The sequence below is a fragment of the Triticum aestivum genome, chromosome 3D (assembly GCF_018294505.1).
Source record: "Triticum aestivum cultivar Chinese Spring chromosome 3D, IWGSC CS RefSeq v2.1, whole genome shotgun sequence".
NCBI lineage: Eukaryota > Viridiplantae > Streptophyta > Magnoliopsida > Poales > Poaceae > Triticum > Triticum aestivum.
The window spans coordinates 325,260,571-325,283,766 of NC_057802.1; positions in this window are offsets into that span (position 1 = coordinate 325,260,571).

Sequence of the window (23,196 nt, forward strand, 5' to 3'; positions counted from 1 at the left end):
GTTCAACCGATAAAGATATTCATGGAATATACAGGAATCAATATGGGCATCTAGATCCCGCTATTGGTTATTGACCGGAGAGGTGTATCTGTCATGTCTACAAATTCCTCAACCCGTAGGGTCGCACGCTTAACATTCGGTAGCACTAGGGTAATGTTGAGATATTAATAGTGGAAAGTACAAAAGTAGTTCACAGTGTCGGATGGGATCCAGGACATAGGAGCTACGAAATGGTCCGGAGGTAAAGATTTATGTATGGCGGTTGATGGTTTCGAGGGTTCCACCGTGGGGCCCAATGACCCGGGAAGGGCCCACATGGACCGAGGGGTGGGGCTACATCCCACATGGGCTGGCCGCACCATTCCCCAAGGCACATGTCATTTAAATCTAGAGATAAGGTCTTATCTCTAAATTTAAAGGGTTGAATCTAGAGATAAGATGTTATCTCCAAGTTTAAAGGGATTTGTCCCATGTGGTCGGCCCTAGGAGGGTTTTGGACGCCCCCATCCCCCTAGCCTATATATAGAGGAGGGAGGCACATGGGGGCAGCCACGTCTTCACCCTTGCCCATTGCCTCTCCCAACTCCTCCCACGTTTCTCCCGTGCGGGCTTGGTGAAACCCTACCGGAATTCTGTTGTCACCACCACCACCATACTGCCGTGCTGGTTCCGATCTCATTTACCTCCTCTCCCTCGCTTGATGGATCAAGAAGGAGAGGACTCCATCGAGTTGAATGTGTGCTAATCTCGGAGGTGTCGTCCGTTCACCACTAGATTGGATTGGATCACGATTGGATTGTGAAGAGTACGACCACATCAACCGCATTACATACGCTAACACTTTCAGTCTACAAGGGTATGTAGACACACTCCCGTCTCATTTCCATGCATCTCCTAGATTAGATCTTTGGTGTTCGCAGGATGTTTTTTTTGATTTTCATGCTTCGTTCCCCATCAGTGGCATCATGAGCTAGGTATATGCGTAGATGTATATGCACGAGTAGAACACAAAGAAGTTGTGGGCGTTAATGTTCAAATTGCTTACACCCTTTATTATTTCTCTATTCGGCGGTATTGTGGGATGAAGTAGCCCATACCAACCTTACTTGTCCTCGCATAAGAGACCGGTTCCATTGATTGACATGCAACTTGTATTGCATAAAGTGGTCGGCGGGTGTCTGTCTCTCCTACTTTAATTGAATCTGGTTTGACAACGGCGGACCTTGTATAAGGTTAGAAGGCAACTTGTATATCATCATTGTGGTTTTGCATAGATAAGAATGGTTCTTATAGTTTGCCCTAGCAGCCACATAAAAATTGCAACAACAAAGTAGAGGACGTCTAACTTGTTTTTGCAGGGCATGTTGTGATGTGGTATGGCGAAAACATGATGTGATATATGATGATGTATGAGATGATCATGTTTTTAATAGGTTAACGACTTGCATGTCGATGAGTACAGTAACCGACAGGAGCCATATGGTTGTCTTTAATTTATTGTATGACCTGCGTGTCAATCATTAATCGCCCTATAATTGCTTTACTTTATCGCTATGCGTTAGCAATAGTTGTAGAAGCAATAGTTGGCGAAGACAAGCATGTGACGACACGATGATGAATATCATGATGATGGATATCATGGTGTCATGCAGGTGACAATGAGATCATGCCGGTGCTTTGGAAATCGAGATCAAAAGCACGAGATGATAATGGCCATATCATGTCACATATATTGATTGCATGTGATGTTTATCTTTTTATGCATCTTATTTTGCTTGGACGACGATAGCATTATAATATGGTCCCTTCACTATAATTTCAAGATAAAAGTGTTCTCCCTAAGTATGCACTATTGCAAAAGTTTACCGTTTCGAAGGACCTCATGATGATCGGGTGTGATAGACTCTTCATTCGCATACAACGGGTGCAAGCTAGTTTTGCACATGCAGAATACTTGGGTTAAACTTGACGAGCCTAGCATTTACATACATGGCCTCGGAACATGGAGGCCCGAAAGGTCGAACATGAGTCATATAGTAGATATGATCAACATGGAGATGTTCACCATTGATGACGATGCCATCTCACGTGATGATTGGACATGGGTAGTTGATTTGGATCATGTAACACTTAGACAACTTGAGGGATGTTGATTTAAGTGGGAGTTCACTAGTAATTTGGTTAACTAAATCAATTATCATGAACATAATCTAATTGTCTTTGCAAATTAATGTTGTAGATCAACGGCTCACGCTGTAGTTCCCCTGAATTTTAATGCGTTCCTAGAGGAAGTTAAGTCGAAAGATGATGGAGGAAACTATGCAGACTGGGTCCGTAATTTGAGGATTATCTTCACTGCTGCACAGAAGGCTTATGTCCTTGATGCACCCCTCGGTGCGCCACCCCCTCCAGCGTCGGCTGTGGATGTTGTGAATGTCTGGCAGGCACATACTAATGACTACTCGATAGTTCAGTATGCCATGCTTTATGGTTTAGAACCGGGGCTCCAAAGACGTCTTGAGAACCACAGAGCATATGAGATGTTCGAGGAGATGAAGTTGGTATTTCAGGATCACGCTCGGTTCGAGAGGTATGACGCCTCCGACAAGTTCTTTGTCTTCAAGATGGAAGAGAATAACTCCATTACCGAGCATGTACTCAAAATTTGGGTACTTCAACTGCTTGAATCAGTTGGGAGTTAATCTTCCGGATGAATTAGGGATTGACATAGTTCTTCAGTCACTACCACCAAGCTACAAAGGCTTCATGATGAACTATAACATGCAAGGGATGGAGAAGACGATCCCTGATCTCTTCGCGATGCTTAAAGTCGCGGAGGTAGAAATCAAGAAAGAGCATCAAGTGTTGATAGTCAACAAGACCACCAGTTTCAAGAAGAAAGGCAAGGGAAAGAAAGGGAACTTCAAGAAGAATGGCAAACCAGTTGCCGCTCCCGTGAAGAAATCCAAGGCTGGAGCCAAACCTGAGACTGAGTGCTTATATTCCAAGGGGAATGGTCACTGGAAGCGGAACTACCCCAAGTACTTGGCGGATAAGAAGGTTGACAACGTCAACAAAGGTATATTTGATATATATGTTATTGATGTGTACCTTACTAGTGCTCGTAGTAACACCTGGCTATTTGATACCAGTTCGGTTGCTAATATTTGTAACTCGAGACAGGAGCTGTGGAATAAACGAAGACTGGCTAAGGACAAGGTGACGATGCGCATTGGAAATGACATCACGGTTGATGTGATCGCCGTCGGCACGCTCCCTCCACGTCTACCTTCAGGATTAGTTTTAAACCTAAATAATTGTTATTTGGTGCCTGCGTTAAGCATGAACATTATACCTGGATCTTGTTTATTGCGAGACGATTATTCATTTAAGTCGGAGAATAATTGTTGTTCTATTTATATGAGTAATATCTTTTATGGTCATGCACCCCTTGTGAATGGTTTATTTTTGTTGAATATTGATCGTAGTGATACACATATTCATAATATTGAATCCAAAAGATGCAAAGTTAGTAAAGATAGTACAACATACTTGTGGCGCTGCCGCTTAGGTCATATTGGTATAAAACTCCATGCCGATGGATTTCTCGAATCTCTTTGTAGCACCCCCAATGGTTAGCTACAGTAATCTCCCACTAATGGTGCGGTGCCATGTCATCAGGTTTGACTAAGCCAAATTGCCCCTTAATAAATCAAAGCCAAATTCAAATTTTAAATAAAGACAAATAAATTATTTCTTCTAGCAGTAATACAATTTTTTTCATAATATTGCAAAAATTTCCAAAGATTTTATAAAAATGAAACCGACATTATGTGAGACTCCAAAATGCCCCTAGATATTTTTGAATGACCCAACAGCCCCCTTCCATCACAATTAAATTCAAACCAAAAGTCAAATGTTTTCAAATGAGGTTCAAACTTTTTATGGCAGTGCCAATTAATGCAATTTAAATTATGTGGCAAGTTTCTATTTTACAAACGTTATTTGGTGCTCCATTTAATTCCAAACAAAGAATAATAAAAAGAAAACAAAAAGAAATAAAATAAAATGAAAAATGCCAGAAGCTACTGTGCAACTAGGCTCTAGTTGCATGGTGCCCCGGCGGCCCAGCCCATCTGAGGGTTTCCCCTACCTCTGTTCATCAAAGGGAGGTAGATGCCCGTGCGGCGTCCGTGGCTCAGATCAGACGCGTGGCAGCCATCCGCCACTCCTTGACGGCCACAAGGCCTCCCCTGCACTCTCGACGTAAACTCTAGCCCCAACTTGCCTCGTTCCCCCTTCCCCGAGCCGCTCCTCTCCTCCCCTCGCTACACCGGGCCGCCAGCGCCATGACTGTCGTCATACGCACACCCTCCATTGTTCCCGCGCTGTAGGAGGTGCCCATCCACTCCGCCGGCCTCCCCTTCGTCGCCTTCGCCCACGGGATCGAGCCCGGAGCCGCCCCTTCATCGCCGTCGTCCTCGTCTTCACTAACGGTCGCCACCGATGCCCCGCCGCGGATCCATGCTCCGACACGTCCCCGACCCCTCCCGAGTATGCCTTCGCCCCTCCTAGTGAGGTCCTCTCTCACACCCTCTTCCCCCCTTGGTTTCCCCCCTCGTCGTAGGTCACTGCACCTCCGGAGCCCGCGCTCCCCACGCTCTGGCTCACGCACTTGCTCGCTTCCGAGCACGGGCCCGCCTGCACCTTGTTGCCTCGCTCAGACCGCACCCTCGCGCGCGTGCGCCTACCCATGGCCACACCCTGCTTCGCCCGGGGCCGCGCTCATCGCGCCCGGTGCCGCCTTTCCACAGCCGCCCGGCCGCCATTGCTATCTGCTGTAGCTTGCTGCTGGAGTGCTGCTGCCCCCTGCTCCTGCTCCTCGCGCTGTTCACTTCTGGCCGCCATCGCTACCGCCTCGCCCTGCTCACCTGCCGCCCCTGCCCCGCGCCACTGTCACCCGCTCAACCCGAGCGCCGCCATCGCTACAGCTCGTCGCCGGCGCCCCTGTCGGCCACCACAACACCCGTCGCCGCCACCACTAGATGCGCACGACCACCAGCCACCCGTTGCCGCAAACCGCACCCGATTTGGCGCACCGTGGCGAGCGCATGGTGCTGGCCCGCCGTGGGGATGGTCTCGCCGGCTTAACTCCGGCGGTGCTGACGTGGCGCCGTCATTAGCCCGCTAATGACGCGGTTAAACCCCTCGTGCCTATGACAATGGATCCCGCGAGGATTAATTAGCGGGTGAAATAAACATTCGGGTTAGTTAAATTAGCCGAGAGGCCCTACTGGTCAGTTGACCTGGCCATGTGGGCGTTGACTAGGTGGGCCCATTCGTCAGCGGTTGTGTCCAGCTGACAAGTGGCCCACAGCCCCAGTTGACCAGTCAGCATTGACTGGTCAACAGTTGACTGTCATCCCACATGACAACCACAGTGCCACTCTGCTGGGTACACCTCCGTGTACCCTTAGCGGTTTAGGTATTTTTATTTTCAAATTAAATTTAAATCAGGAAATTTCAGAAAATGCTTTGAACTTCGATAATTCGTATAAAATAAACCGTAACTAGGATCGAAATAATTTATATATGAAAATTGTGAAAAATAAGATGAATCCGATTACGTTGTCCACATACCTGTCACATGCCTCTAACACTACAAACTTGGAACCGTCCCCTCCGATCATCTGTCTGATAAATGTCTAGAGCCGGGAAAATATTCTCGGATATTTTCCCACTCCGTCTGTGACGCGTAGCTCTGTGATAGGTCACCCTTAGCATAGCTTACGGTCATGTCATGCTTTTTGTTGCTTTGTATGCCTGTTATTTATTGTTTCTCCCCCTCCTTCCTCTCCGGTAGACCCCGAGAATGATGATGCTTTGGTGTTCAACTACAACTACGCTTTCAAAGATTCCTTTCGTCTGCAGAGCCTCTAGGCAAGCAAACCCCCCTTGATCATTCCGATATCACACAGTCCCTTCTCTCTTATGCTTGCATTAAAACTGCTACTGCTTTTCTATGACCCCATTCTGATGCATAGCCTGATTTTGTAACCTGCTCTTGTACCTTACCTACTTATCCTAAACCGCTTAGTATAGGTTGGTTAGTGATCCACCGGAGACCCCTCACCCTGTCCTAGTTTCCCCCGCTTGATGACCGATGAATCGATCAACGTGATCGACATCCAGGGCTCGACACAGCACATCACCCCCTTAGTTGCTCAACTTTGCAGAGCTACTATCGAGTGCCGAGGGTATACCTTGTGACGCACTCCTGATGATAACTTTGTAGTGTAGCTATTCAGTCATGGTCATCGAGGGTGATTCCTCCTTCACCACTCCCGATAACGACTCTGTCGTGCAACCCCTCAAGTGTGGACCATCGAGGGTGATTCCTCCAAGTCCACCTTGACAGTTACATCGAGTAGGGATCCTTCAAGGGTGATTCCTCAGATTCCCCTTGATGTTATGGACCATTGAGTAGAAATCCATCGAGGGTGATTCCTCGGATTTTCCCCTTGATGATTATAAACACACGGATACTTTGACTTTACCCCAGAACCATGTGAAGTCGGGTCAGCCCAGAGGGGTACCCGCAAGAGAAATGTGAAGTCGGGTTGACCGTGAGAGTGCCACGAGTTGATGTGTAGTCGGGTTGACCAGGAGGGTACCCGTGAGATAATTACGTGGCACGGTCGGGCATTCTTAGCCCTTGCCGTAAGTCCACGAGATGGGGTGACAGGGTCACGTGACCGTGAGTCTTGCTCGTTACCGCGCGCTACCAAGACATTAATAGTCTGGATATGTGATCCAAGTAGGCCTTTCTACTTTTCGCACTAAACACCACGCGGGAATAAGTATGGGCACTCTGCGTCATATGTATCAGCCGAAAGCTCTTCGGACATCAGTGACTGAGCGGCGCGCACCGGGTTGGACTGGTTAAGCATGCGCTTGTATAAGGGGGCTAGGTCTGCTCATCGGCCGCGTACGCAATGTGCAGGAGTGCAAAGGGCGATGGGCCGAAGACCCTTGTGCGCTTAGGATGTAGAATGGCATCCTGGCCTCTCTGTTGAGACTAGGTAGGACTATGGTGTGTTGATCGGCCCAAGCTGGTCATGACCTGATGGTGTGTCCGCCTGGAGTTGATCGAGCGTGTTGGGTAAGTTTGTGCACCCCTGCAGGGAAGTATTATCTATTTGAATAGTCGTGTCCACGGTAATGGACGCTCGGAGTTAATCCCTATCGATACAACTAGAACTGGATGCTGAGGCATGAGAAATGGATATGATGGCTCCAGGACTGCTTTCTTGCAGGGAGTCGAGAAATGATCTCTGGGCATTGTTACAACATAATTAATACTATTATAATATGCTGCTCTTATCTCTTCTGATGCTTCAAGATGCTTGAAGATGCTAGTCTTCGATAGGCTAGACATTTCCCCTTCTCTTCTGGCATTCCGCAGTTCAGTCCACAGATAGAGCCCATTCCTTTGATACATATGCATACTTAGTTCATATCTGATGTAAGTCTTGCAAGTACTTTGGATGAGTACTCACGATTGCTTTGCTACCTCTTTTCCCCATATACCCGATTGCTCTGATCAAATGGCAGATCCCCGGAGCCAGACGCCACCACCGACGACTACTACTACCCGACGGTGCCTGCTACTACGTGGAGGCCGCCGATGACCAGGAGTAGTTAGGAGGCTCCCAGGCAGGAGGCCTTGCCTTTTTGATCTATGTTGCTTTTGTGCTAGCCTTCTTAAGGCAAACTTGTTTAACTTATGTATGTACTCGGATACTGTTGCTTCCGCTGACTCGTTTGTATTCGAGTTGATGTATTCAAGCCCTTGAGGCCCCTAGCTTGTAATATAAAGCTTGTATTATTTTAATTTGTGTCTAGAGTTGTGTCGTGATATCTTCTCGTGAGTCCCTGATCTATACACATTTGCGTGTATGATTGAATCGGGGGCGTCACACTCTTGATTATGAATCATTTGAAACATGTGAACCATGCCTCATGGGCAAGATGACGAAAACCCCGTTTTCTGGTACGATGGAGTAGGCAAGTGATTTGTTGGACTACTGGTACAAACCCTCAACCCCGAGGGTGGACAACTCCCTCCTCATCATGGTGGCCGCTGGGATGATGAAGATGGCCTCCGCTGATAATTTCCCCCTCCGACAGGGTGCCAGAACTGGGTCCAGATTGGTTTTTCATGGCTATAGAGGCTTGTGGCGGTGGAACTTCTAATCTAGGGTTATTTCTAGGGGTTTCTGTATTTGTAGGATTTTTTGGCGTTGGTTTCACGCGAAGATGGGCCTCAAGGGGCCCACCACCCACCAGCACACAGGCGAGGCCCCTGGCGCGCCCTAGTGGGTGGTGGCCACCTCCTTCACCTTCTGGTCCTCCCACGAAGCTTCTAGTGCCTCTTTTGTTCCAAAAATCATCAAAAAGTTCCGTTGCATTTGGAGAACTTTTATTTCTGCACAAAAAACAACACCATGGTAGTTCTGCTGAAAACAACGCCAGTCCGGGTTAGTTCCATTCAAATCATACCAAAACCATATAGAATTGTTGTAAACATGGCATGAATACTTCATAAATTATAGATACGTTGGAGATGTATCAACATCCCCAAGGCATGTTTATGACCGTTTTCATTTTTTGGTTGGTTGCTTCTCAATCTATTGGCTAGCCTTCATTTGTACTAAGCGGAAATACTACGTGTGCATCCAATTCCTTAAACCCAAAGTTGTGCCAAATGAGTCCACCATACCTACCTATAAGTGGTATTTACTCGCCATTCCAAGTAAATTTGCATGTGCCAACTCTAATCATTAAAAAACCATTTTTATGCGCGTATCGCTCATGAAGCGACAGGGGGTGGTCAATATCTTTCATGATAGATTGGTTATTCTCAAGATGAGTGTTTATTCACTTGTCATTGCATGAGAAAATGGTAAGGTAATATGGATGCCCAGTCCTGAAATTAAATAATAATAATAATTTCCTTGGGAAGTTGAAAGTTTGGAAGACACCCGTGGATACGGCTAGCCATGGATTGTGAAAGAATGGTGGAAATGAGATAAACTATATTTTCTGTTTGGGAACCGCCTATAATGTGTCTAGCATGGGAGATATTGAAAACTCTCGGTCGCGACGTTGACAGGAAAAGCATGCCTCTGTCAAAAATAATTTTATCTCTATTTTAAACCTTGAGCTCTGGCACCTCTGCAAATCTCTGCTTTCCTCTGCGAAGGGCCTATCTATTTTACTTTTACGCAATTTTTATTTTTATTTTGAGTCTCCATCTTCTCTTATAAGGCAGCAACTAGAGAGCACTATTGTCATACTTCATTGGGTGTAGTTAATATTGAGTGTGTTTCATGAATGGATCAATGATTGAGCATAATGGGGTAGGGATACCTTTGTTTAGCATTAATATTTTGAAAGACATGGTTGCGTGTTGGTATGCTTGAGTATTTATGTTTTCATGTCAAACTATAGAATATTGCTTTGAATCACTCAAGTCCAAATATCCATGCCACAAAAGAAAATATTATATGATAAATATGATAGTAGCATTCCACATGAAAAATTCTGTTTTTATCATTTACCTCCTCGAGGATGAGCAAGAATTAAGCTTGGGGATGCTTGATACGTCTCCAACGTATCTGTAATTTTTTATTATTTCATGCTATTATAGTATCAATATTGGATGTTTTATATGCATTTACAAGCAATTATATATCATTTTTTTGGGACTAACCTATTAACTTAGTGCCCAGTGTCAGTTGTTGTTTTTTCCCTGTTTTCGTTTTTCAGAATATTAGTACCAAACGAAGTACAAATGCCAGAAATTTTTTGGAGTTTTTTTTTCTGGACATAAGAGACCCTGGAAGCTTCGAGAGAGGACCAGAAGATGGAGCAGTGGCCCATGAGGCACCAGGGCGTGCCCAGGGGGTGGGCGTGCCCTGGTGGCTCGTGGGGCCCACGTGGCTCTGTTTGACCTAACTCCGCCTCTATAAATTCTCTAAAATCAGAAAACCAACAGAGAGCTAGCCAAAATTCTTTTTCCGCTGCCGCAAGTTCCTGTTCTCACGAGATCCCATTTGGAGGCCTTTTCCAACACTCTGCCGGAGGGGGAATCAATCACGGAGGGGCTCTATATCAACGTTGTTGCCATTCCGATTATGTGTGAGTAGTTTACCATAGACCTACGGGTCCATAGTTAGTAGCTAGATGGCTCCTCTCTCTTTTTGATCTTCAATATAATGTTCTCCTCGATGTTCTTGGAGTTCTATTTGATGTAATCACTTTCTGTGGTGTGTTCGTTGGGATCCGACGAATTGTGAATTTATGATCAAATTATCCATGAATATTATTTGAGTTTCCTCTGAACTCTTTTATGCATGATTATTGTAGCTTTGTATTTCTCTCCGATCTATTGATTTGGTTTGGCCAACTAGATTAATTTTTCTTGCAATGGGAGAGGTGCTTTGTGATTGGTTCGACCTTGCGGTGCTCAATCTCAGTGAAAGAAACAGACATGACACGTATTTGTATCGTTGCCATCAAGGATAAAATGATTGGGTTTATTCATGCGTGATTTTACTTTCTACATCATGTCATCTTGCTTAAAGCGTTACGCCATTCTTTATGAACTTAATACTCTAGATGCATGCTAGATAGCGGTCGATGTGTGGAGTAATAGTAGTCGAGCAGAATCGTTTTGATCAACTTGTCTCGGACATGATGCCTATATACATGACCATTGCCCTGGATATCGTCATGATTTTTGCTTTTCTATCAATTGCCCAATAGTAGTTTGTTTACCCACCATATGCTATTTCCAAGAGAGAAGCCTCTAGTGAAAACTATGCCCCCGGGTCTACTTCTATCATATATTAAAATCCTAAAAATACCTTGCTGCAATTTTACTTTATTTATTTTATTTGTATTTTTTCAATCTATCTATCAGTTACTACACAATTTAATTTTGCAAGTAACCGCTGAGGGATTGACAACCCCTTGTTTGCGTTGGGTTGCAAAGATTTGTTATATGTGTGCAAGTGTAGCCAACGACGTGTTGCGTGGTTCTCCTACTAGATTGATAACCTTGGTTCTTAACTGAGGGAAATACTAATCTCTACTGTACCACATCATCCTCTCCTATCCGGGGAAATCCCAATGCAGTTCACAAGTAGCATTCAACCGATAAAATATTCATGGAATATGTAGATATCAATATGGGCATCCAGGTCCCGCTATTGGTTATGACCGGAGAGGTGTCTCGGTCATGTCTACAAATTCTTGAACCCATAGGGTCGCATGCTTAATGTTCGGTATCACTAGGGTAATGTTGAGATATTAATAGTGGAAAGTACAAAAGTAGTTCGGAGTCTTGGATGGGATGCAGGACATCACAAGGAGCTAAGAAATGGTCTGTAGGTAAAGATTTATATATGGGAAGTCATATTCAGGGTTCCGTAAAAGTTTGGGAATTTTTGGTAGAGTACCAGGAAGGTTCTAGAAGGTTCTGAGGGTTCCACCATGGGGCCCAACAACCCGGGAAGGGCCCACATGGACCGAGGGGTGGGGCTACATCCCACATGGGCTGGCCGCACCATGCCCCAAGGCACATGTCGTTTAAATATAGAGATAAGGTCTTATATATAAATTTAAAGGGTTGAATCTAGAGATAAGATGTTATCTCCAAGTTCAAAGGGATTTCTTCCATGTGGCCGGAAGGTTCTAGAAGCTCTCCTCTGCCCCATGTACTATATATAGAGGGGGCGCATGGGAGCAGCCACCCCTTCACCCTTGCCCATTGCCTCCCCCAACTCCTTCCACGTTTCTCCGGTACGCGCTTGGCGAAGCCCTGCCGAAATTCCGCTGCCACCACCATACCGCCGTGCTGGTTCCGATATTATCTGTGTCCTCTCCCTCACTTGCTGGATCAAGAAGGAGTGGACGCCATCGAGTTGAACGAGTGCTAATCTCGGAGGTGCCGTCCGTTCGGCACTAGATCAGATTGGATCGTGAAGAGTATGACTACATCAACCGCGTTATAGGTGCTAACGGTTTTGGTCTACAAGGGTATGTAGACACACTCCCCTCTCATTGCCATGCATCTCCTAGATTAGATCTTGGGTGTTCATAGGAATTTGTTTGATTTTCATGCTTCGTTCCCCATCACAACAAGCACGTCACCAGGGAGGACGGGATGCCCTACAACAAGGAAGAGACAGAGGAGGAACATGATGCTCACCTAGAGAAACAACGAGACGACATGCCATGTTGATTGGCGATGTTTCTATTAACACCAGCTAGGCTCCTTTCAAGCTTGCCAAACTCTTAAATTCATGCATGCCATGCACTTATCTGTTAAATTCATGGTGACATTCCGTTTGCTTGATTAATATGCTTATTGTGCAATCAATGTAATGTGGTGTACACATGTATATGGATAGGTATTTGCACATGTGTGATATATCAATTTTTGTTATATGTTAGTAATTCCAATTGGGATCACGCGGTTTTTGGGAGGGGTCTCTTTGACGGACACAGAGCTTGTCAATCAATCTGTGTGGGACAGGCATCGGAGAGAGTGACTTAGGGAGGTGATGTTACCTTCGATCAACAATATCCCATTGACTTGGTGTGGGCTACTAGTGATGTAAATGATAGCATAGAAGCGATTTTTTAATGACCCCACTGTGTGCATCTTGAGGGAGGCGTGAGAGCTTGCGAATGTGTCCGCGTGTGAGTCCAACATCCATACCCATGGAGGGTGAGGTGGTTAAATTTGCTCTTCTATAGTCCAGATCTCTAAGTCCTGAACAGGAGGTGCCCTATGATGACCCACAAGTATAGGGAATCAATCGTAATCCTTTCAACAAGTAAGAGTGTCGAACCCAACGAGGAGCAGAAGGAAATGAAAAGTTGTTTTCAGCAAGGTAATTTTTGCAAGCACTGAAATTGTCGGTAACTAGTAGTTTGATTAGCAAGATAATTTGTAACAAGCAAGTAACGGTAACGGTGAGTAAAGTGCAACAACCGAATCCTTTTGTGGCAAAGGACAGGCCAAAACGGTCTCTTATAATGAGCAAAGCATTCTTGAAGGTACACGTGAATTTTATCTATCCACTTTCATCATGTTGGTTTGATTCGTGTTTGCTACTTTGTTAATTTGATATGTGGGTGGACCGGCGCTTAGGTGATGTTCTTACTTGAACAAACCTCCTACTTATGATTATTCCCCTCGCAAGCATCCACAACAACGAGAACATTATTAAGACAAACTCTAACTATAGCATTGCAATTTTGGATCCAAATTGGTCCCTTACGAAGTAGCGCATAAACTAGGGTTTTAAGCTTCTGTCACTCTAGCAACCCATCATTAATAACTACTCCACAATGCATTCCCTTAGGCCCAAATATGGTGAAGTGCCATGTAGTTGACTTTCACATGACACCACTAAGGGAATCACAACATACATATCATCAAAATATCGAACACATATCAATTTCACATGATTACTTGCACCAAGATTTCTCCCGTGACCTCAAGAACAAAATTAACTACTCACAAATGATAATCATGCTCAAGATCAGTGGGGTATTAAATAGCCTAATGGATCTGAACATATAATCTTCCACCAAATAAACCGTATAGTAATCAAGTACAAGATGTAATCAACACTACTAGTCACCCACAAGTACCAATCTAAGGTTCCGGTACAAAGATTAAACACAAGAGATGAACTAGAGTTTGAGAGGAGATGGTGTTGTTGAAGATGTTGATGGAGATTGGCCTCCCAAAGATGGGAGGGTTGTGGGTGATGACGATGGCTTCGATTTCCCCCTCCGGGAGGGAAGTTCCCCCGGCAGAATCGCTTCGCTGGAGGGCAAAAGTGCTCTTGCCCAAATTCCGCCTCGAGACAGCGGCGCTCTATCCTGAAAGTCATCTCCTGATTTTTTAGGTCGAAATGACCTATATACTAGAAGATGGGCACCGGAGATGGGTCGTGCTGGGCACAACCCACCACGGCGCGCCTGGGGAGCCTGGCGCGCCCTGGTGTCTTGTGCTCACCAGGTTGGGCCCCTCTGGTTATTTGCTCTAGTATTTTTTATATATTCCAAAACAATTCTCCGTAAATTTTCAGCTCATTTCGGGATGTGCAAAATAGGTAACTCTGACGTAGCTTTTCCAGGTCCAGAATTCCAGCTACCGGCATTCTCCCTCTTTGTGTAAACCTTGTATGTTATGAGAGAAAAGGCATTAGAATTACTCCATAAACCATTATTATGCATAAAAACATTATAAATAATAGTAGGAAAACATGATGCAAAATGGACGTATCAACTCCCCTAAGCTTAGACCTTGCTTGTCCTCAAGCAAAAAACCGATGTCGAGAAACATGCCCACATGCTTAGAGAGAGAGGTGTCGATAAAAACAAAATACAAACATAGAAGCATCATGCTTATTATTATAACAGCAACAAACTTTATCACATAACTTTATCATATAACTTCTCATGAACAAGTAACAATTCATCACAACATCAAAGTAAAAGCATAAACTCTATTGAAAACAAACAAACTATGTTCTCACTCAACTTTGCAACTACAATTCATCATCTTTCCAGGAAGGGTCTCCTATTGGAGCCTTTTGGCAGGTCCACATACTCAACCATCATATAATCTTCTATGATTGCTAACACTCACCGCATACACATGAGCAAAAAGTTTCAACTGGACACATAGAAAGATATGGGCTTATAGTTTTGCCTCTCAACGTATTCTCCTCAAGGGTGATGTCAACAATAATAAATCATGCTCACCTATATCCAAATGGATATATGTGCCTATATCTTTCCTCACCACATGATGCTTGCAAAAAGATAAAATAAAAAGGAATAGGGAAGAATACTTTGACTCTTTCACAAAAGTAAATACATAAAAGTAAAAGATAAGCCTTTCGCGGAAGGAATCAGAGGTTGCATGCACTTTTTGGATTGTATGCTCAATCTCTTAGTGCAAAAGAACGTCACATTATATTGCCCCTTATGATAGCAACCTTTATTATGCAGTCTGTTGCTTTTATTATTTTGCCATCACAAGTTCGTACAATGCTCAATTTTCTCTTACACTAAATGATCCAACACATTTAGAAGAAATTTTTGTTGCCTTATTGCACCGATGACAACTTACTTGAAGGATCTTACTCAATCCATAGGTAGGTATGGTGGACTCTTAAAAAACGATTTTGGATTTATGGGTTTTTGGATGCACAAGTAGTATCTCTACTTAGTGCGGAATTTTTGGCTAGCAAAGATATTGAGCAAGCACCACATGTTAAAGGATCTATGACAATATAACTTCTATGTGAATATGACCAAACATAAATCATTAGTTGTCTTCCTTGTCCAACGTCAACAATTTTGGAATATAATATATTGATGGGGGCACACAATCACAAAACATGTCCAAGATAGTGTATTTGCATGTGAATCTTCTCTTCCCTTATTAATTCTTTCATGAATTGCATCATTAACCAATTCTATGTTTGTCAAATTTCCACAATTTTTACCACTTGCACTTTCCTTTATGTGATGTTATTACTTACCATAAGATTAGCATATGATCTTTTTCATCATTTCCTTTTATTTCGATTGAAACATAAAAGTGAAGAAAGCAAAACTTGAACTAATTTTTATTATATATCTCGCACACGATTACATAGATAGATCACTAAGCAAATACTCAAAAATAGATTGAACTAGACTTTTATTCAACTAATTCAAAAGATAACTAAAGGTCGAACTAAGATAAATAAAGGCAAAGAAGGTGGTGTGATACGATACCGGGGCACCTCCCCCAAGCTTGGCACAAGCCTAGGGGAGTGCCCATACCATGTACTCAAGTCTCCTTTGGTGATGAAGAAGGAGGTGGTGATGTAGTCATGTTCTTTTTGTCCAGCTTGCGTCGGAGGCTGAAGTTGTCATCCCTAAGATCCTCATTCTCCAGCTCAAGCTTCAAGATCTTCTTGCATAATGCTGCCTTGCTATCCTGCAGAATGCGGGGAGGGATATCCTCCGAATCGGTGTCTTCCTCCTCATCCGAGAACAAAAAATATGGGAAGGTCTTCTTAAAGACATTTGGATCCGGAGGTTGGTGGGAAATAGGGCTCTCCTCCTCCGAAACGACATATTTCAGATCTGTAAAAAAACAGCAAGAAAGAAGAACAGAAGATTTCTGTGCGATACGGTGGTCAATATGTTCAGGGGGTATATAAATTTTATTTATCTTGAGAAACAAGCAAAACGAGGGGAAACAGAGTCGGGAAGGTTCCCAAGGTGGGCACAACCCACCTGGGTGCACCAGGCAAGGCAGGCGCGCCCTGGTGTCTTATGCCCTCCTCGGTTGCCTTCCTGGTTATTTCTCATTTTCCTAATTTTTGTAATATTTCAAAACTGACAGAAAATATTTTTGTGGATTTTTCGGAGTCTGTTTACTTACCATATCATGTACCTCCTCTTTTTTCATGATTCTGGAGTGTCCCGAAAGGTTTCTTTTACGTGTTCCTCCGGTGTCATGGTTTGAATAATATTGCTTTCAACATTAATAGGCGTACCTGAGATATAGTGTTTAATTCTTTGCCCATTGAGCACCTTCAGGTTAGTACCTTCGGCATTATTTATTTTGATAGCTCCAGAGCAATAAAGCTCTTCGATAATGTACCCTTCCCATTTGGAGAGAAGTTTTCCTGCAAAGAATCTAAAATGAGAGTTGTACAAAAGAACATATTCAGCAACTTTAAATTCCCGCTTTTGGATTCTTTTATCATGCCATCTTTTAAATTTTTCTTTAAATAGTCTAGCATTTTCATAAGCTTGGGTTCTCCATTCATCTAGTGAGCTAATATCAAATAACCTCTTTCACCAGCAAGTTTGAAGTCATAGTTGAGTTCTTTAATTGCCCAATATGCTTTGTGTTCTGACTCAAGAGGCAAATGACAAGCTTTTCCATAGACCATTTTATAAGGAGACATACCCATGGGATTTTTATATGCTATTCTCTAAGCCTAAAGTGCATCATCTAGTTTCTTAGACCAATTCTTTGGGACCTATTGACAGTTTTTTGTAATATCAATTTTATTTCTCTATTGTTAAGTTCAACTTGACCACTAGATTGAGGATGATAGGGTGATGCAATTCTATTGTTAACATCATATTTAGCAAGCATTTTACGGAAAGCACCATGAATAAAGTGTGAACCACCATCAGTCATTAAATATCTAGGGACTCCAAAGCTAGGGAAAATAAATTCTTTAAGCATTTTAATGGAAGTGTTATGATCAACACTACTAGTTGGAATAGCTTCCACCCACTTAGTAACATAATCAACAACAACCAAAATACGAGTATACCCATTAGAGGAAGGAAAAGGTCCCATACAATCAAAACCCCAAACATCAAATGGTTCAACACAAGTGAATAATCCATAGGCATTTCCTGACACTTACCGATATTACCAATTCTTTGACATTCATCACAATATAAAACAAACTTACGGGTATCCTTGAAGAGAGTAGGCCAATAAAAACCAGATTGCAATACCTTGTGAGCAGTTCTATCTCCTGCATGATGCCCTCCATAAGCTTTGGAGTGACATTTCCGTAGGATATGTTCCTATTCATGCTCAGGTACACAACGTGTAATAATACCATCTACTCCTTTATAAAGATGTGGGTCATCCCAAAAGTAATGTCTTAAATCATAGAAGAATTTTTCTTTTGTTGGTATGTGAAACTAGGTGGTATATATTTAGCAACAATGTTATTAGCATAGTAAGCATAATAAGGAGTGTTATGAGAAACATTTATTGCAGATAGTTGTTCATCAGGAAAACTATCATCAATCGGTAGTGGGTCATCAAGAATATTTTCTAACCTAGACAAGTTATCAGCTACGGGGTTCTTAGCTCCTTTTCTATCATTAATATGTAAGTCAAATTCTTGTAGCAAGAGAACCCACCTAATGAGTCTAGGTTTAGCATCTTTCTTTTCCATAAGAAATTTTATAGCAGCATGATCAGTGTGAACAATTAATTTGGAATCAACAATGTAAGACCTAAATTTATCACAAGCAAACACAACTGCTAAAAATTCCTTTTCAATAGTAGCATAATTTATTTGGGCACTATCTAGAGTTTTACTAGCATAACGGATAACATTTATTTTCTTATCAACTCTTTGTCCTAGAACAGCACCAACATCATAATCACAAGCATCACACATAATTTCAAAAGGCAAGTTCCAATCAGGTGGTTGAACAATAGGTGACGAAGTTAAGGCTTTCTTAAGTGTTTCAAAGGCTTACTTGCGACCGTACTCCCCAGGCGGAGTGTTTCACGTGTTAGCTGGGCCCCTGATCCGCGTAGACCAAGGGCGAACACTCATCGTTTACGGCATGGACTGCCGCCTTTCTTTGGGCCGTATGAAGGAAGTACTTCAACGAATGGGTAGGTTGCCAACCCAACATTCCTTAACTTTTCGAGGAATCCTTCATCAGTGGTTGTGAATGACTTACTTTTTCATACACAATCATCATAAAAATGGAACATCCTTTTGTATAAGATTTGTAAGAGGCCTAGAAATTTTAGAGAAGTGTTTAATAAACCTCCTATAGAACCAGCATGACCGAGGAAACTACGAGTACCTTTAATATCTTTAAGACATGGCATTTTCTCAATTGCATCAACTTTAGCTTTATCCACCTCAATACCTCATTCAGAAATTTTATGTCCCAAGACAATACCTTCATTAACTATAAAGTGTCACTTCTCCCAATTCAAGACAAGATTAGTTTGCTCACACCTCTGCAAAACTCGATTAAGGTTACTTAAGCATCATCTAAAGTAGTTCCGTATACAGAAAAATCATCCATGAAAACCTCAAAAATCTTTTCACAGAAATCAGAGAAAATAGCAGTCATTCATTTTTGAAAGGTAGCAGGTGCCTTGCATAAACCAAAAGGCATACGTCTATAAGCATAAGTTCCAAAATGACAAGTAAAGGTGGTTTTCTCTTGATCAGGTTGTGAAACAGGTATTTGAGAAAAACCAAAATATCCATCAAGAAAACAAAAGTGTGTGTGTTTAGGAAAGTACGAAAGTAGTTCGGAGTCTCGGATGGGATGCAGGACATCACAAGGAGCTCCGGAATGGTCCATAGGTAAAGATTTATATATGGGAAATCATATTCAGGGTTTCGTAAAAGTTTGGGAATTTTTGGTAGAGTATTAGGAAGGTTCTAGAAGGTTCTGAGGGTTCCACCGTGGGGCCCAACAACCCGGGAAGGGCCCACATGGACCGAGGGGTCGGGCTACAGCCCACATGGGCTGGCCGCACCATTCCCCAAGGCACATGTCGTTTTAGATAGAGAGATAAGGTTTTATCTCTAAATTTAAAGGGTTGAATCTAGAGATAAGATGTTATCTCCAAGTTCAAAGGGATTTCTTCCATGTGGCCGGCCCTAGGAGCATTTTGACTCTCTCCTTACCCCCTAGCCTATATATATAGGAGGGGCGCATGGGCGCAGCCACCCCTTCACCCTTTCCCATAGTCTCTCCCAACTCCTCCCACGTTTCTCCGGTACGGGCTTGGCGAAGCCTTGCCGAAATTCCGCTGCCACCACCATATCGCTGTGTTGGTTCTGATATCATCTACGTCCTTTCCCTCACTTGCTAGATCAAGAAGGAGAGGACGCCATTAAGCTGAACGTGTGCTAATCTCGGAGGTGCCGTCCGTTCGGCACTAGATCAGATTGGATCGTGAAGAGTACGACTACATCAACCACGTTACATACGCTAACGCTTTTGGTCTACAAGGGTATGTAGACACACTCCCCTCTCATTGCGATGCATCTCCTAGATTAGATCTTGGGTGTTCGTAGGATTTTTTTTTATTTTCATGCTTTGTTCCCCATCACAACAAGCACGTTGTCAGGGAGGACGGGATGTTCTACAACAAGGAAAAGATGGAGGAGGAACATGATGCTCACCTAAAGAAACACCGAGACAACATACATTAGTTGTTCATGTTGATTGACGATGTTTCTATTAACACCAGCTAGGCTCCTTTCAAGCTTGCAAACTCTGAAATTCATTCATGCCATGCACTTATCTATTATATTCATCGTTACATTTCGTTTGCTTGATTAATATGCTTATTTTGTAATCAATGTAATGTGGTGTACACATGTATATGGATAGGTATTTGCACATGTGTGATATATCAATTTTTTTATATGCTAATAATTCCAATTGGGATCACACGATTTTTGGGAGGGGTCTCTATGACGGACACAGAGCGTGTCTACCAATCTGTGTGGGATAGGCATCAGAAAGAGTGACTTAGGGATGTGATGTTACCTTTGATCACAGTATCCCATTGACTTGGTGTGGGATGCTAGTGATGTAAATGATAGCATAGAAGTGCAATTTTTCAATGACCTCACTGTGTGCATCTTGAGGGAGGCGTGAGAGCTTGCGATGTGTCCGGGTCTGAGTCCAACCTCCATACCCATGGAGGGTGAGGTGGTTAAATTTTCTCTTCTCTAGGCTAGATCTCTAAATCCTGAACAAGAGGTGCCCTATGATGACCCACAAGTATAGGGGATCAATCGTAGTCCTTTCAACAAGTAAGAGTGTTGAACCCAACGAGGAGCAGAAGGAAATGAAAAGTTGTTTTCAGCAATGTAATTTTTGCAAGCACTGAAATTATCGGTAACTAGTAGTTTGATTAGCAAGATAATTTGTAACAAGCAAGTAATGGTAACGTTGAGTAAAGTGCAGCAAGGTAGCCCAATACTTTTCTGGCAAAGGACATGCCAAAACGGTCTCTTATAATGAGCAAAGCGTTCTCGAGGGTACACGGGAATTTCATCTAGTCACTTACATCATGTTGGTTTTTTCATGTTCGCTACTTTGATAGTTTGATATGTGGGTGGACCGGTGCTTAGGTGCTATTATTAATTGAACAAACCTCCTACTTACGGTTAACCCCCTCGCAAGCATCCGCAACTATGGTAAAAGGATTAAGAAAAAATCTAACCATAGCATTAAATTTTTGGATCCAAATCGGCCCCTTACGAAGTAGCGCATAAACTAGGGTTTAAGCTTCTGCACTCTAGCAACCCATCATCTAATAACTACTCCACAATGCATTTCCTTAGGCCCAAATATTGTGAAGTGACATGTAGTCGACGTTCACATGACACCACTAAGGAATCACAACATACATATCATCAAAATATCAAACACATATCAAGTTCACATGATTACTTGCAACAAGATTTCTCCCGTGACCTCAAGAACAAAAGTAATTACTCACAAACGATAATCATGCTCAAGATCAGTGCGATATTAAATAGCATAATGGATCTGAACATATAATATTCCACCAAATAAACCATATAGTAATCAACTACAAGATGTAATCAACATTATAGTCACCCATAGGTACAAATCTGAGGTTCCGGTACAAAGATTGAACACAAGAGATGAACTAGGGTTTGAGAGGAGGTGGTGCTGTTGAAGATGTTGATGGAGATTGGCCTCCCAAAGATGAGAGGGTTGTTGGTGATGACGATGGCTTCGATTTCCCACTCTGGGAGGGCAGTTCCCCCGGCAGAATCGCTCCGCCGGAGGGAAAAAGTGCTCCTGCCCAAGTTCCGCCTTGAGATGGTGGCGCTCTGTCCCGAAAGTCCTTTCCTGATTTTTTTTCTAGCTCAAAATGACCTATATACCAGAAGATGGGCACCGGAGGTGGGTGATACATCCATTTTGCATCATGTTTTCTTGCTGTTATTTATGATGGGTTTATCCATAATAATGCTTTTTGGAGTAATTCTAATGCCTTTTCTCTCATAATTTGCAAGGTACACACCAAGAGGGAGAATTCCGGCAGCTGGAAATCTGGACCTGGAAAAGCTACGTCAGGCCACCTATTCTGCACAACTCCAAACAAGCTGAAACTTCACGAGGATTTTTTATGGAATATATAAGAATTATTGGAGCAAATAACTACCAGAGGGGGCCCATCAGGTGGGCACAACCCACCTGGGCGCGCCAGGGAGCCCAGGCGCGCCCTGGTGGGTTGTGCTCACCCAGGCCCACCTCCGGTGCCCATCTTCTGGTATGTAGGTCATTTGACCTAGAAAAAAGGAGGGGACTTTTGGGACGGCGCCGCCGTCTCGAGGCGGAACTTGGGCAGGAGCACTTTTGCCCTCTGGCGGAGCGATTCCGCGGGGGGAACTTCCCTCCCGGAGGCGGAAATCATCGTCATCATCATCACCAACAACTCTCCCATCTTGGGGAGGGTAATCTCCATCAACATCTTCAACAACACCATCTCATCTCAAACCCTAGTTCATCTCTTGTGTTCAATTTTGTTACCGGAACTATAGATTGGTGCTTGTGGGTGACTAGTAGTGTTGATTACATAGTTGACTACTATATGATTTATTTGGTGGAAGATTATATGTTCAGATCCAATATGCTATTTAATAACCCTCTGATCTTGAGCATGATTATCATTTTTGAGTAGTTACTTTTGTTCTTGAGGTCACGGGAGAAATCATGCTGCAAGTAATCATGTGAACTTGATATGTGTTCGATATTTTGATAGTATGTATGTTGTGATTCCCTTAGTGGTGTCATGTGAACGTCGACTACATGATACTTCACCATATTTGGGCCTAAGGGAATGCATTGTGGAGTAGCAATTAGATGATGGGTTGCGAGAGTGACAGAAACTTAAACCCCAATTTATGCGCTATTCCGTAAGGGACCGATTGGATCCAAAAGTTTAATGCTATGGTTAGAATTTATTCTTAATACTTTTCTCGTAGTTGCAGATGCTTGCGGGAGGGTTAATCATAAGTAGGAGGTTTGTTCAATTAAGAACAACACCTAAGCACCAGTCCACCCACTTATCAAATTATCAAAGTAGCGAACACAAATCGAACCAACATGATGAAAGTGACTAGATGAAAATCCCGTGTACCCTCAAGAATGCTTTGCTTATCATAAGAGACCGTTTTGGCCTGTCCTTGGCCACAAAAGGGTTGGGCTACCTTGCTGCACTTTTGTAACATCCCAAATTTTCAATTTGGAATGTTT